We start from the raw sequence: 24271 nt of genomic DNA on the forward strand, positions 1-24271 counted from the left end.
ATATCAACATTTCATGTCATTCAGTTTAGCAGTTCTTGAGATATTGAATTCTAAGTGATGATAGGTTTGTGTTCCAAATATAGGAAAAGGGATATTTCCCAGTACAACAATTTCAGGGGCATCATGTTGCTGAGTACCATTTACAAGATATCTCTGCTATATTGCCAGGCATGATAGCCTCATGCTTCCACAACAGTATCCCGACCTCATTGATAAGACTGACCAATGTACGAAGCCAGATAAAAACGCTCACAGGACCACTCTCGAGACCATCGAACTTCCACAAAGATCTGAGACGCCTTCGAAAAATTGATCTATCATACTGGTGTAAATGCGTGAGACACCATCCTTTTCAGGTTCTCCCAACTGCTGATTTATGCTGAAAATATCGAAATTATGGGAAAACCAACCCGAGCAGTACAGGCAATTTAAGCCTCAAAAATGAAAGAGACAACAACAAAAAATGATGGTGAAATGAGAATGATAAAGTTGGTAGAATACAAGAACAATGGTCTAGTCAGTCCTCATGCATTCCTCGGAGTCTTGGGTTCTTACCAAGAAACATTGTAAACTCTTAGTCGCATTCGAGTGAAGAACCCTCCGACGAATTTGTAACCCCTACAAGAGGATGGACGATTCCGTAGCCTATATGACGAAGGAATGGACATATTTGTGGATAAAATCCGGCTCAATATTGTGCGAGCCACCAATACCATTGGGTGAGCATTCTCCAGCCCGGAAAGTCTGTAAAGGCAATATGATATGATGAAGGAATGTCTGGAGTTGAATATTGAAATATTAACGTTGGCTGCATACCTATCTCGAAATCATTAGAAAAGAGAGGTGATTTTATGGACTAAATGAAGTGATAATAATCTATAACAGTAGTTTCTGTTTTTGCACGCTTCTAAACGGGGATCTGCAAATATAAGCGCTCATGCGAGTATCAATAAACGTCAGGCACTACCATCAGCATGAGCTTCATCAAAATCATGAGCTGCTGCGTAGTCCATCATACATACTATTGTATATTCCAGCAAAATGTGCTACTTCCGTATTAAAAGTATTATGAACTGAACTAAACAAGATGATATGGAATGAAACCATTAAACAATTAAACATTAAAGAACATAAAACTTGTGTCATCGTACAGGCAATTTGCTGTATTTTTGCACGCTTTTGTCCCACTGATACCAAAATAAATCGCAAATTATTTCAAGATTGCCGCCAATGATGAATTTAGCCAAAAACTATAAATGAAGACTAATTTTAACTCGTGCCATCTTGATTAATGTTAACTTTTATTCCTTCAATTGGAAGCATTCCTTAATGATGAGGAGATATTGCTTTTGACAAAAACGCTTGAAAGTCATTCTTCCGATCAGTTCATGCTCTGCTTTGAGTGTGGATGCCGACGCCAGCTTCCATCTACATGTATTCGGAAGGGGCAATATAGTTGTCTCATTATCATATCTGAACTCTGTAATCTACTGACACAAAGTTCTGTAACGGATTGCTTTGGTTTTTTGTGAATTTGAAATGCGTACTAACGTCGCATGAACTTCACAACCTTTTGGTTATTTTTGGGATCCGAATTTCTATCGGATTCATATTTTCCATTTTTTTCGAATCGGCTTAATAACAAGACTCATGCTTTATTGTGATATCTCTTGCAACTTTGCGGCGACGGCGACGCGATTTTCGCGCTTGTCTGAAAGTGTGGCTGATAAGCGTTTCTACTTAATTTCTTTGCATTATGTCAATTATGGAATTTTCTAGAAAGTAATAAATACTTCCCCGACTTAATCTTTGATTCATAACCCTCAATTTAAGCAATTCTCATTTTTTAATCCGAGAAAGGTGTTTTGAAAAATTGTATAGATCAACATATCTCTGAATTCAAATCCATGATGAGAAATGTCAAAGTATAATATGATAATATAATCATATAAACGGAATCAATACGAATAGGACGGTTCTACTCACTTCAACGAACTCTGCTAGGACATACATTACGCCAACAGGCTGCAGTAAACCTAAAACCAATTGTACACTAGCAATCTTATAGTCCTCGAATATTGAGTAACAACTTCTTTTTAGATTCCTACAACACTTTGAGATATCAGTCCATATGCTTTAAATCTATAGTAAGTAATCGAATAACAACTTTTCAAAATAACTTCTGGGAAAAATAACAGCTTATTTTCAATAAGCGCGTTTACTATGCATTAGGTTCAACGCTTCACTATCTCGAAGTAAATTCTTGAAAGTCTTGACCCCTGGCTTAACCCACTCGTAGCAATGAAAGTTACAGGCGATTGAAGATCGATTTTTCGATCCCATTGTATAGTTTGGGAAGTACAAAGGCGCATTGGATTAGGTCGATAGCTCAATCATACATACGCCAGGCGAGAGATTATCAACATACCACTAATAAAATATACTGTTTGCAGATGCCCTTCTCGGTTATTCATGCTACCATTGGACTCGCATGTTCTTATCACTGCCAGCGCGGCTGGCGGGCGATCACTCTACTTTCTTACTGTTCATCAGGACGGCCTTCTCTGTTGGCCAGTTTGTGTCTAGTGTCCAATACAATAAATGAATAAATGAAGAAGATGCTCCACATTAAAAGATTAAAAGATCATCTTAGATCTCAGTCTGTGTTCTGGGCGATCGTCTTTTACATGAATCCAGGGATGGTGAACTTTCTTTGGAGGATCGAAGAAATTGTGGAGCTTTAAGTGTCCAGTACTTGCTTAAAAGTTCAGATATCTTTTACGAAATATAATTAACTGGGACCAATTCAGCACGTTTCAAGGCCGCATTCTATACTTGCCAAGGTAATTTGGTGTATTTACACTTTGATGGTAGTAAGGCTTCAACGTGATATACAGAATAAATAGAGAAATTTGGCTTCCCTTAGCAAGCGAGCAAAATCGATGTGATGGGTTCATTACCGTTGACGGTTGGGACTGAATGGTGCCAGCCACAAGAATGCGCTTCTCAATTACTATAAAGTAGGTTCTGTAGGCTTTTGTATCTTTATCCAGCGGTAATTTCATTGGAATTCAAGTGGTTCCTACATGGCTTATGCCGAGATTACAGTCTTATTTGCATGCAAAAAGCATGATATGTATTTATGACCATTGATCGTGATTGGATTTAGTTTCGTCAAATCACAAAAGAATAAGAGAGGTTGTTAGATGTGCCAGGAAGCTGTTTGAAATATCATAGTTATATTTATGGTCAAACATGTATGAAGAATTGTGGTAGAAAGTGATGATCACTCCAAATACAGATGATTGATTATTCAAATAACAGGACGGAATATTTATTATATGGTACAAGTTTTAAAATTGACATATAAAATCTGGAGTGATTTTGCACAAAAATTAAGTAATCGTCAGTGTAACTTGTTTTTCATTGGAATTTGAATTCGCTTTTAGTTACTTTAGAATCCTGTCATGTTGATTTGAATCGAAGGTTAGCCCAATTTATCAGTATTGCATTTTACTTAAAGGAACTGAGGTTGTATGTACTTCAAAGCTATCGGTCCTTCCTCTTCAGGATTTCAAAAGAAATTAATACCCTCGCTAGTTGGTATAAGTATCGAAAGGTTCTCCCATCTCGCATTTAAATTTGTCATTATTGTAAAACTCACTTGAAGTTTGGTGATACGTCTCAGGAATAACATTGTCAATTCAAATTGTAAGCTTTAACTAGCCAACTAGATCTGTCTTATTCACTTATACAAGTTCCTGGGTTCATACATCCTAGTGAACCACCAACGTTTTTTGGATCGTATGGCACCTTGCAAATAAAACTCCCATATGAAAAAGCGCTTTTCTCTTCATATCTACCATAAATAGAGGAATTTCCTTTGTTCATGGTCATGAGAAGGAGGGCGGGGGACTGTTGGGAAGTGAAAAAATTCTCACACTTCATATTTCTTCCTTCTAGTAAATTCTCAAAATGCATACTATTATTAACTTTGTTTAAGCAGATATCGGAATAGGATATATTTTGAGGGCCAGATTTTATAGAGAAAGATTGTTTCAGGATTTGTCGTTGTATGTGTTCTGAAAAACGTGGTGTTTTGGTTGATGGTACACACATTTTAAGCTATAACTCTCGCATTTTGAACCGCTGTTGAACAATATGCCAGCCTTAAATAATATTAGTTGGACCCATTAATTTTATGTGAGATCACTCTGGGGAAAAATTATTTCTCTCCTTCACATGTATGGGAAGTTCCCTCTTAAACTCAAGAGAGAATGATATCACTCGCTGGGTTTCAAAATTGTTTGGTTCAGCCAATTTCGCGTTACTTGTGACAGACAAACAAATAAACACAGATTTAAATAGTAAGCACATGGACAGACAGACAGATATTGAATCGATTTTAATAAAACTCATCCGATTTACACAGCAACATCTAGCAACGGACAAATTTGTTTACTGGGTTGAACTACATACATGAAATATCGTTCAGCGCCCTACACACTGCTATATGCAGACGATGTTTTCCTAACGTTTCACAACAAAGCGGATTTCGAGGAACTTAATCCCTTCAAGCAGCACGGTCTCCAACTAAACCTGGATGAAGGAGCTTTTAGTATTGACCCCAATGAAAAGGGCACTATCGCTATCAGCAATACGGACATGCCGTGAACTAAGTGTTTTAAATATTTGGATCATCGCGACTTGGATGAAGTGACGCTCCACAAATTTACGATCGGCCTATCAATGACCATCTCAAATAAAAAATCTGCCGTAGTGTCGTTAGCGCTGCCACGGCTTTTCGCGGTAATGGAGATGAAGATGTTGGGTTGGCTCAGTGAGTAACTACTAAATCTCTCTCGAATCGTCTATCCAAGTGGATTGCAATATACTACGATACTTTGCGAGATAATTATACCAGTTCCATGGAGTATGTCCACTTGTTACGCGTGAAAGTCACATGGCAAAATATTACCTTATTGCCTTTAATTTTTCATCGTGCTAACAATTATTCGACACTTTTTAGAGGATTTTGAATGTCTTGCTATGCTACTTCGGCGTTCGTAAGCTAATTATTTCTAGGCTCTCGTTGATGAGGAAATCTTCCATGTGCAGTAGGTATAACAGAGGCTCGAGCACACTGCTTCAAAATACGCTAGTCTTAATTTCAGAATCAGCTAAACTTTTAAAAGAAGTCCAAACCGGAGTCCGACAAGATTGTATTCTAACATTGATTTATTATAATTTCTTCTTGTTGTTGGTGCTGGCACGCAGGAAGACTGAATTCAATGGACGATGTCATCTTGCTTCAAACATTTCGACTGTGCCCAGGGCCAGGCACGTAAGTGTTGGTGGGTGTGCTCCTGGATGCTCCACATAGGGGTTTATGACAACTTGCACCTAACGTATTTTACCTTCAAACATTTTAAATTAAAAAAGAATTAGCATGTTATACTGTTAAGACTTGCCTTTTCTATTCGCTTGTAATATTTATTAATCGTGCAAATACCGATATTTCGGGAACCACCTTTTCCTTTTATCAGTGCTACAAGTCTTCTTCATCAGTGCTGCTAGCGAATAGAAAAGGCAAGTCTTAATTATTTCAACTAATTTTATCGTTAGAAACATCGCGAGATTACACTCAGATTTTATACTCTGTGAAAATATTTCTTCTTCCGATTTACTGATATTACATTCAATTAATATTTAACGTAGCTAAGACAGGATTCTATTAGAAACTTTTGCCATCATGGGCATTTATATTTAGGGAGAAAGCGAGAAAGAACTGATGCCAGATACCATTACTTGCGTAGACACTTTGCCTATTGGGCTCTAAAGAAGGTGAAAACTGATTCCGATTTTCTGAAAAAAAAAATAATTTTTTCAGATAAGACCCATTCCTGGTTAAATTGCACCATCCGCAATTTCATCCATGGAAACTATTTGGTGTACTATACAGTACGTTGTCAACATTGAGCCATACTTTTTGCAATCTTTAAAGGCCCTACTGTTACTACCAATGTCAAGGGCTGACGCGGTTTGTTGACCGAGGTTTCCGTTTTTATTTAAATTGATTAAACTGATACTGAAGCCATCATCCTTCAAAACAGCAGCGTTGTGATGATTTTTTTGCGTTGAAAATTTGGTGGTTTCGCGAAAAGGCCCTCATAATTGGATATTAAGATCAGGTATTTTAACACCATTGGACTACTATATTTTCTTGAGACACTACACATTCTCAGGTTAATGCCAAGTCACGCTAGCCTGGTTGCCACTATTCGAGCAGCTATAACTGGCATAACACTCGATATAGTGCACCGAGGCATTGAAAGTTTATGGGACTGGTCTTTTAAAGCCATAGTGGACTTCTAACGGACTACATAGTTTTATTCTATTAAAAAGGAGGAAGTGAAAATTGCTGAATTCAGGTTTACTCCATTCAGCAGCACATATAGTTGTATGTGTGTGTATATATATGTATGAGCATTCGCAGATTTGGATTTAACGCCAAAAAAATCATAAAATTTTGTTGATAATCACTCAAACCATGTTTATCATTTTGGTTATATTTGTTTTCTTCGTCGCTCACAATATCTAAAGAAACCTATCCAAGCTTGAAATGATTGTCTGATGAAACACTAAACCTAAAAAAAAACAGAGTATCTTCTGACTGACCGAGTTAAACCATCTTTGATAAATTTACTTGCAACATTCGGATAAACCAACTTGAAAGGTTTACCATACTATGAAAGCCGGTATTTCCGCTTTTTTCCACTTAAAGAATTATTGAACTTCCAAAAATAGATGCAGTTCTTCAGAATTGATAGCGTTAGGGAATAATTGTTGACAATTAATCATACCGAGAACAGGTAAATGCAAAGCTTATTTATCTGCAAAAACTGCGAGCCAAGTTCAGATTGAAGCATTGTGTAACTAATTATATAATCGATCCCAGTCATGTGATTGTAATTCCAACAATAATAAGATAATTATATGCAAAAAATTAAACAGGTTTGCTTGCAACTTGCTGCCCACAATTGCTTCGCAGGGAGTTGTCATTAAAACAAATTGAACTGTTGACGATGGTCTTTAATTCCATCTTAATTGAATTATGCAGAGTTCATGTTACAAATACCTTTTCGATGTAATTCAATTGAAACGTCTTCGAATGGTAATTGATGCCTGCATACTCGTGCACGAATATTTGTAAATAACATTTCATGACATCAAATTCAGTTTTATCGTGGATTTTGTGCATTTGTACATTTAATAACTAAAACATAAAAATGTTCTTTTACGTTATGCAACAGATACAAGTAAAAATATGGAATTCGAACCTCAGAATAAATAGTTGAAACTGATAGTCAGATTGGGGATTTATAGTTTACCATTACTAACTACTACTGCTTTTGATACTTCGAAGTACTTTTGCTGCAAAACTCACAGTGGAGTTTAAGGGAGGAGATGTCTCCATACATGCAAAAGGGGTGTAAATTCTTTTTTTCACCGAACATAATCATGTGGGGTATCAAATGGAAGGTCTCGATTAGTACCGTCCAAAACTGGCTTCATTTGTGTCATTTGCGTTATCTCTTTTATGCAAATTTTCTGCAATCCAAGACTGACTATCAGTACTTAAAGAGAATAGTCAGGCATACTAAATACGTAGGGATTACGTGTCAGGTGCTAATGTGTAAAATGTATATTCATGTATTTTATATAAGGAATATACAAAACCTTTCATACCTGAATCGCAGAGCTTCTGGTTTCTGACTACTTTTTCAACCTATTTTTGGTTCCCGAAGACGGCTAAAAATTCATAATATGTTAATAGAGGCCACTACAATCAAATTACGACCTAGCCTTGAAACGTGTCACAGCAGTTCATTTCGAGATCGTAGTGTACACCAGGAGACAATGTGATCAATTATTGTCATCGACCGGGGTTTTTATCCTAATTAGACTCTGAGTCGACTGATATCCGACATTCATTGCCACCAATCAAGTTTGATTCGCGATCTTGCTTTATGAAAGCATGTTCTAACCGCTAAGCCATTTGAACAGAGAAAGTGCTAGGCTTACCTTTTTGGAACTTGGAATTCTCATCGACGTTAAGAAATTGACAAAACCATATCTTTTCTGTTGAATCTACATTTCGATATTATTGAACAGTATTGAAAACTTACTTTCGAAGTGAATATTTCCGAAGCAGTGTCAAGTTGAAGAACAAATTTTGGTTGCAGCAAAGCATTGCTAAATGGGCCGCGTACTAATTGACTAATATGAAATAACATCCAATATATATATATATATATTTAAACTATATAGGAGTTTGAAAGTGTTGAAGGAAATGTGTCATGAACAAATAAAACGCAACGCGTCTCAGATGGGAATACTGCATAAGAACTTTGCATTATTTTCTCATTCTATTTTTTACTTATTACTATTGCCAAGTGCATACAAATATGTATGTATAATTATTCTAGACAATCATAGATAAAACTAAAAATATATGTTCCAAACTGCGAGGCGCCGAAAATATAATCGCAAATATAAGGACACCGTCAATTTAATTTTCTAGGTAGGTATAAACTAAAAAATGTCCATTATTGTAACTCACATTCAACAGAGCGGAATTCACTGGGATGAACGCTTGAAGGGAGCGAATTTAAAAGCTAACGTAAAATGGAGATTCAAGTGCTTTTGAATATGTTATGCAATGGGATGAAGGCATGTGCGTCAAATTTCTATGACCGCTTTGGATTACTTTTTAGTAGATGCGGGGCTGATATTTTCAATATAGAAATTTCGGAACAGATTCTGAAAACATGCGTTGCAACATAAATTTTATTTTTGTTTTTAATTAGAACAAAAAAGCTTATAACGACTGATGATGGTTCGGTGTAAACACAATATGCTCACATATGAGCACCATATGGGTTATTAGTAGTCAAAGTATGTATAGTTTTTCTATGGCTTTTGAATTGGGCACTGCCTCTCTGATATCGAACATGATCGTTTGAATTTGAATTGGACGCTGCTAAAAGGCAAAAAAATCATGCACACTTTAGATATGCGGAAATGGGAAAAATATTTGGATCAGAAGATACGACTATTATATATCTAGAGACAGATAGTTGATGATGGCAGCAACTATTCTAAACATTCGTTTCAAGAAATTCGCTGTATGAGGCAAAATTCCATACCTTTTAACAAATATGCATGCACGCCCAAATTTTCTCATATATTTTTTTTACTTTTTTATTAAAATAAAATAATATGTGTATAAACCTAATACTTATACAATTGGTTAACCTTTTGATGCTTTTAGGATTGTGGAGCGAATTGGCATTATGCACTTGGCCTTAGTGGCAAATAAAGAAATATAATAAAAAAAAGGAAAAAAATAATAATAAATGTTTAATCGCTTCAAATCCAAACTGTCATAATTAAAACTATTTACTTTTCGCTTTATATTTTTTTTTCTTTTTTTTTACAATAACATCTATAGGAAGAAAAGGTAATAATAATATAATAGTTGTAATATTAACAAGCAGACAAAGAATAATAACATATGTATGAATAAATTACAACTGGAGACAAAAGCGGCACCCGTTTAATATGTACACATTTAAAAATCCCCACTAAGAAACAAAGAAATGGCAGAACTGACTCGCTAACCGGCATTCCGCAGCCACAAGTACCAGGATTTCTCTTTTTCATCCCGCTTAATATCAATTGCTCTCGCTCTGGAGTATCTCCAGTCGAATTCCGGAGCCCCCACAGTCAAGTTCGGGGGTATTATCATATCCTTTTGTCCGTGACCCGTGGCTTCATAAACATTATTTGGACTTTGCACCAGGAAAATCAGCCGCTGAGGAATGCTAAGTTTAAAAGAGGCAAAATGGGCACCAGGGACGATTCACGCACTAGACACTTCAAAGCGGCTGTTACCGAGAAAAACATCAACAAGTCGGGATACCGGATGCTGGGCTGGGGGTTTTTGTGTTCATCTTATGTAAGAAACTCTCTATGCACGATTTTCCATTCGTACATAGCTAAGAATACAAAATATTCCGCCATATTTTGGGGGACATATGGGGAACCCCCTTAAAATTCAACACAACATGGCGCCACTTGTTGCATGTAAAGGGACACATAGACCACATGTTTCGACCAAATTTCGTAACAACCAGCTTAGCCGTTTCCGAGTAAATCGGGTGTGACAGACAGACAGACAGACATTGAACCGATTTTAATAAGGTATTGTTACACACAAAATCTTAAAAAAGTCCACATAATAATTTTGTATGATATAATAATCCACCAATTCAATAATGCTGATTTGAAAACCATGCCTTTGCCCACGCAGTTGTTATGAAGTCATAAGAAAACCTGAGTGTATTTCTCCATTTTGGAAAGAGCAAATAAGCAATCATTGCGAATATTGCTCGTGAATTCCACCTGGCACTATGGAGATTATATGCCAGAATAGTTTCTTTGCATATTCTCATATTCTGCCGAAACATCTTGGATAAATTGGCAGTTGATGCCATCCATCCATCAAGTGGCGAACAACTATGTCAAGAATGTGATGTTGACACCCTATAAACTGATGCGCTCCTAGATTATTTCGTCTGAATTGTGTTTGGAGTTTCGCAAATACTCCATCCTTTCTTCCCGTATTAACTGCAATTATGTCACAAATAATCATTTTAATACTGCTCCATGCATTGTATTTATCCAATAAGCCTTCCACAGGAATAAAAATGTCGTTAACTGACCCACTGTCATAAACCAACACACCAAATTGCAGAGTTTTTTTAGACTTTGTGAGACAAACCCCCTGATATTCTTTATTTTTGATTCTCTTTCTATCAAAATGCAAACAAAACTCCTCTTCAGCGACAAGTTCTCTAAAGTGGTTCTTTACTTTTCCTGCATCCTTCATTACTCGATATCTGATCCCTGCCAACTCTATCCCATGAAATACTAGCCACTGTTTGATTACCTGGCTTCCAAAGCACATCCTTAAGAAGTTTGCTTTTTACTTCAATACAGTTGACAGTATGGTGGATACAGCTAATAAGTGTAGTTTTTTGCAGAGGTTCGACCTGTAGCACAACCAATATAATGGTGGTGCACTCCAAAGTAATGGACCTAGTACCAATCCTTGATGTACTCTGCCTTTACGGATCACCAAATATGCACCTGTAAGAGCCTAATCGCTGTCATAGAGGAGCAGCCTGTGCACATTCAGCTGGGACTCTCCGTATATGCAAAAACTAGAAGTATTTTTTTCGATTAGTGAACCCTCAAAAAAGGTCCTAGTTTTGGTATCGATAGCAGAATAGAAGAGTAAGATCTGGAAAAATACAACTTGAAATTGATTTAAAAAAAAAATTATGATGTGTTTAAATAAAGGCTGCAAATTATATTCCATTTCAATATCTGCCCAAATAAAGTTAATAGTAATAAATTACTAAATTTCTGAAAGTAACCGGGTAACGCATCTTGATTTAGTCGCAGGAATAAAAAAACTGAGCTGAAACGCTTCGTAGAAATCCTACCATTATTTATAAAGTTAAAGTAGGTTAAATTTGTTATTTTAGTATGAATCTATCTATACTGACATCATTGACGTGAATAGTTGCCTTAAATGATTAAGGTCCACAGTTGAAATGGTTACAATTCTTGGTAAGGTTCGTTCGTTCATCAGCGAATGTCTACATCGTATAATTTCAGTACTCTGCCCTGAGAAAGTAACAAATGAAGAACTTAGTCGATACACCCCAGATTCCCGTAGCAGAAATGATGAAATAGCGGAAATGGCAGTGGGTAGGTCACACATTGAGAAAGCATATCTACTCCATTGCGGGTTATGTCATACAATGGAATCCACTATCTCGGATAGTTGGGGGTGGGTCGGCATAGAAACACGTGGCGTAGAACAATGGAGAAGAAGTGTCAACTACTTGGAACGTGTTATAAACAAGTCGGAATACCGGAAGCTCGCGCTTCGGGTATAAAGGTTTTGTGTTCATCTTATGTAAGAAATTTCAACGCACATTTTTCTATCCGTATTTAGTTACAAATTCAGCATAATCCTTCATATTTTTCCAAACTACGAGACATACGTACATATTACAGCCATAGATATTGCGCTCATCCTAAACAAATAAACTGTCTATTTCCGAATACTGTACACATATATGCACGTATGTAAATTAATCGTACCCATATTTCCGATTTACTTCTTATATCTATTTGAATTAGGCACTACCCGCAAAGTTCATTACCATGCATATATTTTATACCTACATACACACATGTCTGGTTGACAAATAACTAGAAAACTATAATAAAACAAAATAATTCTCTCCGACCCAATTCATAAGAACTCATTTCGTTATGGTATTGATGAATTGATATGTGATGATGACGTCATGCAGGTTGTAGAGTGCACGAAATTCACAAAAAATGGTAAAGTTTTACCCCCTATAACTTTGTTAGTAATAGTTGGATTTTCTTCAAACTTGACCAAACTGTGTACTATGCTCTTCATTACACGCACGCCAAATTTTGTACTCATGGGATGAATATAAGGGAGGGTGCCGGGTAAATTTCTAGAATGTGGAAATATACTATTATTAACTTTATTTGTGCAGATATCGGAACCGGATATATTTTGAGGCCTAGATTTCGTAAAGATGCACCACTGTGATTTTTTTCAGATTTTTCGGTTGGATAGGTTCTGAGAACGAGACCTATTACACTTTTTGGGGTTCATATTTTGCGCTCTCACTCCCCTATGTTTCACCCAATATCAAAAATTGAACCAGTTTCGAAAAGTACTAATTGAGACCTTTCATTTGATATCCGACATGGCTACATTCTGTGAAAAAAAAATTTGCACCCCCAATTCACATGTATGGGAGCCCCCCCTTAAACTTAACACAAGATGGCGCTACTTACTGCATATAAAGGGAACACCAGATTACATACTTTCACAAATTTTCGTGACAATCAGTCCAGCCGTTTCCGAATAAATCGGGTGTGACAGACAGACAGACAGACGGACAGACAGACACCGTCTCGATTCTAATAAGGTTTTGTTTCACACAAAACCTTAAAAACGGTCGCATATTGCCAAGAACTGGCAACGATGGCGGGGAGGTATGGGTTTATGACAAGCATATATTATAGATAGATAGATATATAATTTATTACCAATAATATATTACAATCTTTTTTAAAAAAACTTAAAATTCAGAGTCCAGTTAAACTAACTTTAAATCTTACGATTACAAGTGTTGCATGGGCGCAATTTGTACTTAATATTCTTATGCATAATTTAGAGGAAAATGACAATTAAAAACATATATTATTATTTTGCAAATTTATTGACAATCGCCCTTAAGTTTACGCTAAAAGTACAAAATGTTGCAGTGATATAAGTTATGAAGAAATATTCTTGTGTAGGGAATAAACGAAATCATTTATATCTGAGCTACCCGCCTTCGAATTTCGGATTGTAAAATTTTTGAGTTTAACTCGCACTTTTAAGACAGATACTGAAGTAAGTAGGCTAATATCCATACAGCACTTTCCAGAGCTAAGTAATTGTGTGAAAGTGCCTTGGAAATATAGTCTTGCGTGTTGCGCTCGGCGTGTTTGCATTGACTGAACTCATGTCCGCAAAAACAAACAAATTCTAATTTCCTTTTAATTCAATGATGTTCTTTTAATTCTCCGTATATATGTATTTCGGCAGCTACTTGCAGATTTCTTCAGCGGAATCTCAGCAGAGGTAAATCGTCAGACACCTCCTGCCCTGACAGCAGCGTGACCGAACCGGCTCGCAGATGTTAAATGCTCCTTTATATAATTCGCAGAACACCACGTGATTGCGAATTATATTGAGCATAATATATACTTTCCAGCAAAATATTTTGCAGCATCAATATTATTTGAAAAGTGATCAGGAATTTATATTTGAAACCACAAAATGTTGGTTACAAGTTCAGCAACTATCTGACAGGCCCTAACAATAAGAATGTTCTAATGTCCGTTTAACAATCAATCAGAATATATTAGTTTATTAAAATCCGTTAGGGGCACAGCATCATTAAAAAGTGTCGATTTGGGAACAACTGGGACACAGTGTCTCAAACACACCTCGCACCATCGTTGCCGGTTTGTTGAAATGTTTTCTCAGCTCCTTCGAGGGCTTACCGAGAAGTTTGCACTCTTCCTCTATTATTGTAATGTAGTTCTAAGACCAGTCGCTCGCCGGTCATACTGGGATGATGGATTTCATTGCATGCCATAGCTAAGAGCAATGCCCTATCCACTGCCACTTTCGCTTTCTAATCAATACCTCCTGGATCTGGCCCGTATACCGTCGAACCTGTTCATTCGAAATTTTGGCAGGCTAGAGCATCCCAGTGGCTGACTCAGACAAGAGTTGACGAAGATTTGAAGCTTTCAAGTAATAATGGCAGTCGCTATCCATGTGCTACTCTGGCAAGAGTCTCCGTTTAATAGTGTCAGGATGGCTGCATTTTCAAATTATGGATAAAACAACGAAGCCGGATTTTTTAAATTAAATAAATAAATAATTAAATAAAAAACGTGATGACCAGTGAGATTGATATTGGTCCACACATTTTGGTATTGGTCCACAATATACCTCTGCTCTCAGCTCTAAATCCAAAGCCATTTGGCCAGGACCCATGACTCGATGAGAGAATCAACAGATTTCATCAGCGTAATCAAGGTGTTTGCGGAAAGATATCATGGTCCATTGATAACATCTGATAACAATTGTTAGTTTGAGTGAGCCACGTTTTATTATATTGCGTTAAGTAAAGTACACGACATTAGAACATTTCTGAAAGTAGGTGACCTCGTAGGACACCTTTTGAGCAAGTGTGCATCTTTTTGTCTTAAGCTGATTGTAAACTACATATATAAATACCACAATACTATTTCAGAGTAAATAGAAATCAACCAGAACCATATACATGCATATATATACCCAAATATGAAATGCATCTATTAGATAGGAATTAATTTGAAAATATTCCCAATTCGGCTCACATTTTAAAATAAATTTCATGGTACCACACTAGAGTGGAACAAGTCAAGGGTTCTAAGGCACTTTAGAAGTCAATTTTATTGACCGAATTGTGCCCAGTTGTTATCATATATCAAATGATAGTGAGTACATTGAATAGCAAACGGCGAACGGCTTGCAAATGGCCAAATGAGGTTGAGCAGCAAACAGGAAGGATGTATCCGGTAATTTTCATGTGGAACAGTCTACTTGTATTGTTACTGGCGCTTTTCCCCTTTGAGTTATGATTGCTGGCCATTTTGACTTCATTGATGCCAGCGATCGTTTTAAATGGAGACAATTTTCGCTTTAATCATGCGCACAGAGATTACAATCGTCCGTTGTACAGTGTTTATTAGAGTAGTACGTAGACGGACAATTCAATGGTTCGTTATAGTGGTGAATAGATTCAAGCACGCCTGACATCACGGCCCCAGTGTGGAAAACTCATGTTGCAAGTAGAGGTCTATGAAGATTTGGATTTTATTTTCACACCCTATCCAGAGCAGGTGAATTTTTCTCATGGGAGTAATTTTCCCGCACTTATTCTTATAAATACTAAGTTCTATAGAATTCAAAATAGTTTCATTGGAAGCATCACAATAATTTATACTTTGGATACTTACGGATGAAACATATGTTCTAATTGCATTCTGCGAAGAAGGGGGCTAACGATCTTTTCGAAGAAACAATTTACACAAATCTAATATGCTATCTAGAAGGTAGCCAAGGCATCGGTCTTAACGAATGCATTACGTAACACTTTTAATGATTTATTACTATTTTTTTACAGTTCATACTTGAGCTTTAGATTCAACAGATTTATGTATTTTGAAGGAGGCACGCTATTATCAATAAAAACAAAGCAACAGGTGTTATTCTACGCTCTACCAATTTCCTGTATCCCTAATTTATATTGCATAAAATTCATGTACTATTTTTTGGAATGTATCTTATACAAGACACCACCTGTAGCTTCATTTGTATTTGTATACCGTTATAGATTAAAAATAGAATACATTTATTTTTTACTACTGTAGATGTAATTAATAATTTATGGGGTGCTCAAAATGGCTGCTTTAAGTTCGAATTAGGCTATTTACGATCACATTGTACAGGCGCATATAGGATATCGAACACTTTTGTTGTCTTAATGTAACCTACGAAATGAAATAGGTTGCTGCTTGAAAACCCACAAAAATTTACGTGTTTTGAGCTTCTGAACACGTTCGCTTCAATGACGCAAAGCTATCATTCCGTAAGGTTTTTCAGTAAAAACCATAATATATAATAATATAATATATCGTATTCTGAACTTTATTTGTATGGAGATAGATCAACACTTCATACGGAGATTTGGGTTGGGTAGTTATATTACTGTAGTTTATATTTTATTGTACCTTATGGGATCAGTTTGGGCATATAAACCACGCAATGATCAAAAATATATTCGGTATGGGGCATTTTTTTAATGCTCTTCGAAATCCCATATTTTAATTTACTCCAACGCCTTCTCTGGTTCTGGGTGTTGACCGGCTATAAAAGACAATTAAGGTCGCTTCGCGTAATGGAGACGAATATGCCACTTTGGATCAGTGGCGTAAAATTGATCACATACCAATTGAGGTTATCCGCGGAAGATATAGAGTTGCACCGATCGTGGAAAAATTGCCAGAGAGACATCTTCGATGGTATGGAAACGTAATTCACGTTAGCGAGAATTCACTTGCCAAGATTGGTCTGAACATCGAAGTCGATGGAAAACGACCAAAAGGCCGGCCGAAACATCGGCAGCATTTCCAAATTTTTGACAAAAGATCTACTACTGTTAATGCACCAAACCAAAGTTTGTACGTCTCGGGTGGTTCTTCCCATGATGTCGATATCGTCAGCATAGGCCAGTAGTTGGGTGGACTTGAAGAGGATCGTAGCTCTTGCATTTACCTCAGCATCACGGATCACTTTCTCGAGGGCCAGGTTAAAGAGGACGCATGATAGGGTATCCCCTTGTCGTAGACCGTTGTTGATGTCGAATGGTCTTGAGAGTGATACTGCTGCTTTTATCTGGCCTCGCACATTGGTCAGGGTCAGCCTAGTCAGTCTTATTAATTTCGTCGGGATACCGAATTCTCTCATGGCCGTGTACAGTTTTACCCTGCTATGCTATCATTGGTGGCTTTAAAGTCGATGAAAACAGTTTTTCCATTGTTGGCCGCACAGAGAAAATCTGATCTGTTGTTGATTTGCCTGGAGTGAATCCTCTTTGGTATGGGCCAATGATGTTCTGGGCGTATGGGGCTATCCGGCCTAGCAAGCTAGTGGAGAATATCTTATAGATGGTACTCAGCAACGTGATACCTCTATAATTGCTGCACTACATGATATCTCTCTTTTTATGTATGAGACAGATAATGCCTCGTTGCCAATCGTCAGGCATTGATTCGCTGTCCCATACCTTGAGCACAAGTTGATGAACCACTTGGTGTAACTGGTCGCCCCCATATTTAACCAATTCGGCTGCAATTCCATCGGCTCCTGGCGAATAATGATTTTTTAGCCGGTGAATTGTACAAACTGTTTCTTCTAAATTTGGTGGTGGCAGTATTTGTCCGTCGTCTTCAGTTGGCGGGACCTCCAACTCGCCGATGTTCTGACTTGTTGGTAAAACTTCCGCGCCTGGTGCGGTTGCTCCCTGTACTTCGTCTTCAAAGACCTGTTGGTTCTCCCAGGCTTCCTTTTTCCGTCTGTGAAGTCGCTTCTCCGCTCGACGGAGGTCGTGATAAGTCTCTGCGCGTGCCCGCGTTCTTTGAGAATGCAACATTACTCGGTATGCGGCATTCTTCCGTTCCGTAGCTAGCTTACATTCATCGTCAAACCAGTCATTCCAACTTTTCACGCGGCTGGGGCCAAGTATGTTTGTGGTCGTATCAATGATAACGTTCCCCAGGTGGTTGTGAAGATCATTTGTTGATGCTTCATCTTCAGGTCCTCTGTTGAGTGCGGCTGTTGCGGCGTCCATTTCCCTCTTATAGGTGTCGCGGAGGGCTGTGTTGTGGATGGCTTCAGTGTTAACTCTCACCTGATTGTCAGAGGGGATTCTGGTTGGCTCCCTTATATGTTCTGACATTCATCAAGGCTGAGAGGCGGCGGCGTTCGATCAACACGTGGTCAATTTGGTTGAAAGTGGTTCCGTCTGGAGAGGCCTATGTATGTTTGTGGATCGCTTTCCGCGCAAACCAGGTACTTCCAACAACCATTTCGTGTGACACTGCTAATTGATTAATCCGCAGTCCGTTATCATTTGTATTTTGGTGAAAGTTATGGGAGCCAACGTATCGCCTGAATACGGGCTCCTTCCCTACTTGGCTGTTAAAATCCCGAAGTATGATTTTGATATCATATCTGGGACAGGCTTCGAGGGTTCGTTCTACTGCCTCGTAGAAGGTATCCTTCTCCGTCTCTGCAGTCTCCTCTGGAGGGGCGTGGACGTTAATGAGGCTTATATTTTGTTCGCTTATGTTTTCAAAGCCGATAACAGCAGGTTTCATTTTTTGGCTGACTAAGAAGCCTACTCCGAGTACATGGTTTACTGGATGGCTTCTATAATATATGGTGTAGCAACTCTTCTCCAGGAAACCGGTTCCTGTCCAACTCATCTCCTGTAACGCTGTTATATTATATTGGGACAGGGTATCGGCTAGCTGCTTATCAGTTTCATCTCTGTACAGGGAGCGCACGTTCCATGAGAAAATGCGCAAATCGTTATTCCCTTGTCGTTGCCGAGTTCGTCGTTGTGTAATCCGTTCAGTCCGAGGCTGCTGTTGTGGCTTCGTAACAAGTTGTTTTCCGTATAGGGTTGTCAGCCCTACCCAACCCTGAACCTGGAGGGCCAGTTGGTACAATTTGTCCCGTTTTGAGGCGCGGGAGATTCGCCTTCATCCTTCTACGTCTGCAGCTTTTCGTTAAGAAAGAGCTCTTATCGGTCACCACGTGGAGGTGTGGATAAGGTTTGGTAGTAGAGCTGTTGGTTTTAGTTCAGTAGGCGTTTCCCAGGTTTTATGCTCTATCGCGGGTACCAATCCACGTTCCGCCCTGGGACCTATATTACTCTTTGATCACTACATGTATACACGCATATAGAATACAGTATGTGGTAATAGGCAAAGTTTGTTTGCTTACGGTGAGCATAATATCTACGTCTGTAATATGTACGTATATCTTGTAATTTGAAAAAAGTATAAAGGAATATTTTGGGTTTTACAATTTATCTCCTGAACGTATTAAGAGAAGCGTTGACATTGGCCTTAGAAGGGAATACTATCTGATGATCGCTTGCGTGTTATTCGGCAGTGGGAGATGTGCTGAGTAACCCGTCTGAGAAAATGGATTATAATTAGGCCATCATCAAAAATGGGGATGCTACGCAGGTTGTTGGCAACATCTAACTGCTCCAAACCTTCGTGATTACTTGCCTACGTCGTATGGTCGACGTACAGGCCTGTCACCCGTAGGCGATATGATTCTTTAAAAGTCCAAAATGTTTATTTGCGAGCCATGATTTGCTCTCCGAACTTTTAGTACACCATAAGTGCTTTCACTATAGGCGGTAGCGTATAACCTTGTAGGAGAAAAAGTGTTCGCTGACAGTTTCGTTCGTCAGGATAGAGACAAACTTATAAGACGCTGCCTCACTTCCATTTTGCGGAGTAAAGTGATAGAAAACGACTACAGTTGTTGTTGGTTCCGAAATTCAAAAACCCTATATGGGTATGAATTTTAAGGACCGACCCCGTTGGTTTGAAACCTTGGCTGGTATAAGCCTAGACAGCAACTTTATTTTTGTTTAGGAAATGACATTAAACGGAATGAGTAAATCCGATCTATACCGGCCTTAATAAGGAACTCCAGATATCCCGGTTTTGCGTCGATAAAAGCCCCTAAAAGCTGTCTGTCATCACTCCATCTCAGGAAGGAGTAAGTAGATCCTAAAAATGCGGTCTAGCATCAAGTTGATGGTAAGCTCAATGCCACTCATTTGCTAAACAAAAATTGACTCATATGAAAAGTTATTTTATATATGAATTCCATTCACATTCCAAAAAGGTAATGTTGGGGTTCAAGAAATTTGGAAAACTAGTTACTGGCTTGCTGATCAACGATCCGATCTTCTTTTTCTTCAGGCTTTGTCCCGTTCACAAGGGGGGTCGTCTCCTCGTGATCGGTTTCGCCATTTGGCTCTATCGATTCGATGTTTTGTCATATTCCATTTTTCGGCCAGACAAAAATGTAATGGAGAATATTGAGGTAATCATTGTCCGCCATATGATAACGATAGTGAGAAGGTTGTTAACCAGTCTAAAAGACTCGCAGAGGTCTATGGATCTATTTTGTCCAAACAAATAAGTTAAATCTCATTTAAGGATACGCAGCGCTAAGTACAGTTTATCGCAGAAGAATGTTAACTTCTTATTGTACTTGTTAACTCTAAAAAATCATAAAAATTAAGAATATGTCCTGGGAGAACACTGCTATATATGGTATTCGGTATTGTCTATATTATTATGCATAGGGAGAAGAGTAATTGCTTTCACGGTTTTACAGGTCTTCTAACATCCATGTTTATCCGCCGTGTATACCATCGTATTTCGTCCAATGTACAAACTCTTACACATCCATATGTATCTATGCCCGATTATGTAAATTCCTCATTGAATTCGTTAAGAAGTTCTCATTAATTTTCTCTAGCAGCTTAGGCCAGCATTATTTGACTTGCCTTCAATGTCCTTTTCGTTTCCTCCTCCTCATTCCTCCTGTGCTTCAAGTAATTAATCAGAAGCAAAATGACATCTGCGAAGGTTACAAAACAACAAATCATATCAAGCAAAGCCTCATAGTTGCTTACCGCGGGTGGTATTATGTCTGAGATCATACAGTGGCACTGTTTCATTCCAATCGATCCAAATATTATTTTTCTTCTCGTCAGGCACAATCATACTGGCGTGTTTGAATGAAGTGAATATTCAAAGGCTCACCCTTTAGAGTTAATTGATCTTAAAGTAAATCTTCCGGTCTGCCACCATTTTAATTTTTTCGTCCAGCGTCCATAAACGATGTTTTATGACCGTTGGCGGCAAAGCGTGTTTCGCACTGCTGGTTACAAATAACGAGGGATTTTAAGTGAGGAGTAGCCATGTCGGGAGATAGAAATGATTAAGTGCATTAACCTGTTGCAATTAGGTTCTTACATAAAATCGTAGAACTGACTACTTATTAACAGGTTTGTGGCACTTTGAGGCGTAAGAACTGTTACAATTAAACATTTCAGAGTGTGTTGAAGAATAGGTATCGTATTGGAGGGGCGTTGCAGCCATATGTAAAGGATCAATTCAAATTATGGTAAATGGTATCTATTTATCCAGCTCCCATTTGTTTTCAGAAAGTAGAATCATTTGTATATTTGTGAATAGTTGCAGTTTCTTTTTTCCAGTGAAGCTACTATAACTGGTGTTGATCTACTTTTTTAAGTTTTCACGTTATCCCGACTGTGCCAGCAGAACGTCGATACTGAAACAGAAGATAATAAGCCCTGACTTTAGCCATGATTTCAGTTGTAAAGAGATGCTCAATTATAGGCGAATAGCCACTGGACCAGCAAGAATTATGTACATTGAAGGGTACTTTCTACGACTTGCGGAAGTACTAATTAAAACATTGTTAATTGGCATGGCACCAAACTAGTTATGCTTACTTACTTGTTCTACACTGCGAACACTCAACTAAATGTTCTAAAACGCTAGGATCAGAAATGACTTCTCATTACAGTGTGGATTGAACATCCACGAGCTGGAGCATTATTGATTTTTTCCGAGCACATTGTGGAATTCGTGCCCGTGCTTTGCTAGGGATGCTGCAAGGACCGTGTGGCCTAATGGATAAGGCGTCGGACTTCGAATCCGAAGATTGCAGGTTCGAGTCCTGTCACGGTCGAGAATATTTTGTTTATTCGCAGGAAAAGCATCTTTTGCTTTTTATGCTGGGAATATGTATATTTCATGCTTGTGTAATCTTTATCAAGTGATTTATGAAAAATGATTCCATCAGAAGAATTTTTATTTGGAAAAATTATATGTTTCAGTTTACACAGATTTGTGTTTTTAGTGGACAAAGCCATCAAAGAAAATCAAAGAGGAAAAGTATTCTTGATTTTCATCAATATATTGATTGATTGTTAGTATGAATAGATAATATTCATATTATAATTTAAGTGAAGCAGCGTTATTGATATATTATGTATAAAACATAAAAATTCAAACATTGCCTGCAGCATCACAACGAGCTTCTCCCGAATTTGTCAGTATTAAAGGGAGGAATGTAGGCCAGTCGAAATTGCCCTAAAGCCTCAAGAGTTTCTACGATGATGCTGTGACAGCTAAAAATATTTAACGCTACATTCAGAGAAAGATCTGTTTGATTCACATAAATTTCCGCAAATTTCCGAATGACTATATACGAGTATGTGAGAATGGCATTAGTTCATTAATTAATGCAACAAAAGGATTAAGTTGAAAGATATTTTTTGTTGGGTTCAGTGTACGAATTTTTTTTATTTCTCCGAATCTTTATGTAGAAATGGCTTGAGTCTATAAATTCTTCTAAATGGACCAAAAATACATTCAAATATTTTTACAGTTGCACATTCGAATTGTAAATGGCGCCCCATGAGCATATCAACTTTTACTGATACGAAAGGGCAAGCTGGGTCCAGTGGAATTTGTTATAAACATAAAAGATAGGATTTAGTGGGGTAAAGTTATCACACCTACACTCTACCCTGTATCACAATGAAAAACAAAGCGAGCGAGCACGATTTCAAGACCGTAGGTCTTTGAGCATGAACGCGACAAACAGAAAAATCCAAGTAGTTTTGCCTGACATCCAATCAGGACTTTCGAATATATTGATGAAATTGATCGACTGCTGCCAACGTGTTAGTCAACACGTGCAGGCCTTTTAAAAGTGGTTTTGGGATTTATGGATGGGCAATTCAGTCAACCATTGCTAACAGATTGTTTTCATCTGTCTCTTATCAATGGGATTTGACGACGATTATGCCATGATATGTTCAAATAGGCTTGTTCAATGCATTCGCAAGTCCGGGACTTTTAGTTTGGTAGTTTTTCGGCTACTTAGGAACAAAAGTACCTATAATGGTTTATGTTTTTACCGTGGTTTTGATAAGTAAGTGTATTGTGTTTTATTTTGGATGCACAATGAAGCGGCTCTCAGAGTGTAAATTTCCGAATGCTATACGAGTAAATCCATCTAATTCAGACTTGGAAGAAACAAATGAAGCCGACTTCAAAGCTAGGAAGAAGTTGCAGGAGATTTGGCATCCGAAAGCGAATCAGATGCAGACCATGAAGAAGATGAAGAAATATTAGGTTTGGCAGTGGTAGAACAGCCGATTTACCATATATTGGTCGCTACATATGCTGAATGGAAATCAGTTCCGTTCGGCGGTAGACGCAATCCTTTGAATATTTCTAAATATTCACGTCCGCAATTAGGCAAAGTATGATATTGCTATCACACGGTGAATATTTGGAAAGCGCTTTAGATTACTTTGAATTCATTTTTGACAACGCTGTAATCAATACCATTGTGCGATGCACAAATATTGAAACAAAGAAATATGAGAACAACTCGAAAGATCTTGACTCGCTTGAACTGAAAGGCTTCATTGATTTGTTGATTGCTTCAGGCGTTGACCGGCCAATCAAATAGAAGAGTTTTTTGGTCATTTACGCGGATATTCAAGGTTCAAGGATAGATTCAAATCGATTTTTCGTCATTTACAATTCGATGATAAGGATGCATACAGTTTTCTGCATAAGAAAGCTACGAATATTTGATCGGGCTGTCAAAAATTTGAAAAAATCCTAGTGAAACTTTAGCTGTTGATGACTAACTTGTTCCTTGTCGCGGTCGCTGTTTTTCCAAGCAGTATATACCCCCTAAGACAAATACGAAATGAAAACTTCCTGGGTTTGCAACTTCAAAATAACGTATCCTTTCAAGGTAAAAGTGTGTTTGAGAAAGAACGAAGTGGCGCGGATAAACAAGTCAACATCGCGCTTACTATCGTTTCCG

The 24271-nt window shown here is 37.8% G+C and overlaps 1 protein-coding gene and 1 non-coding gene across 4 annotated transcripts in view; both read left to right on the top strand.

The window, feature by feature from the left end:
* Positions 1-24271, top strand: part of LOC119656784 (protein sevenless) — a 97594-nt gene that overhangs the window by 19292 nt on the left and 54031 nt on the right. The gene's annotated exons all lie outside the window — the stretch shown is intronic.
* On the top strand, positions 22036-22108 carry Trnar-ucg. The gene has a single exon. It is a non-coding gene; the product is annotated as a tRNA-Arg (tRNA).

The sequence above is a fragment of the Hermetia illucens genome, chromosome 5 (genome assembly GCF_905115235.1).
Source record: "Hermetia illucens chromosome 5, iHerIll2.2.curated.20191125, whole genome shotgun sequence".
NCBI classification, from domain to species: Eukaryota; Metazoa; Arthropoda; class Insecta; order Diptera; family Stratiomyidae; genus Hermetia; species Hermetia illucens.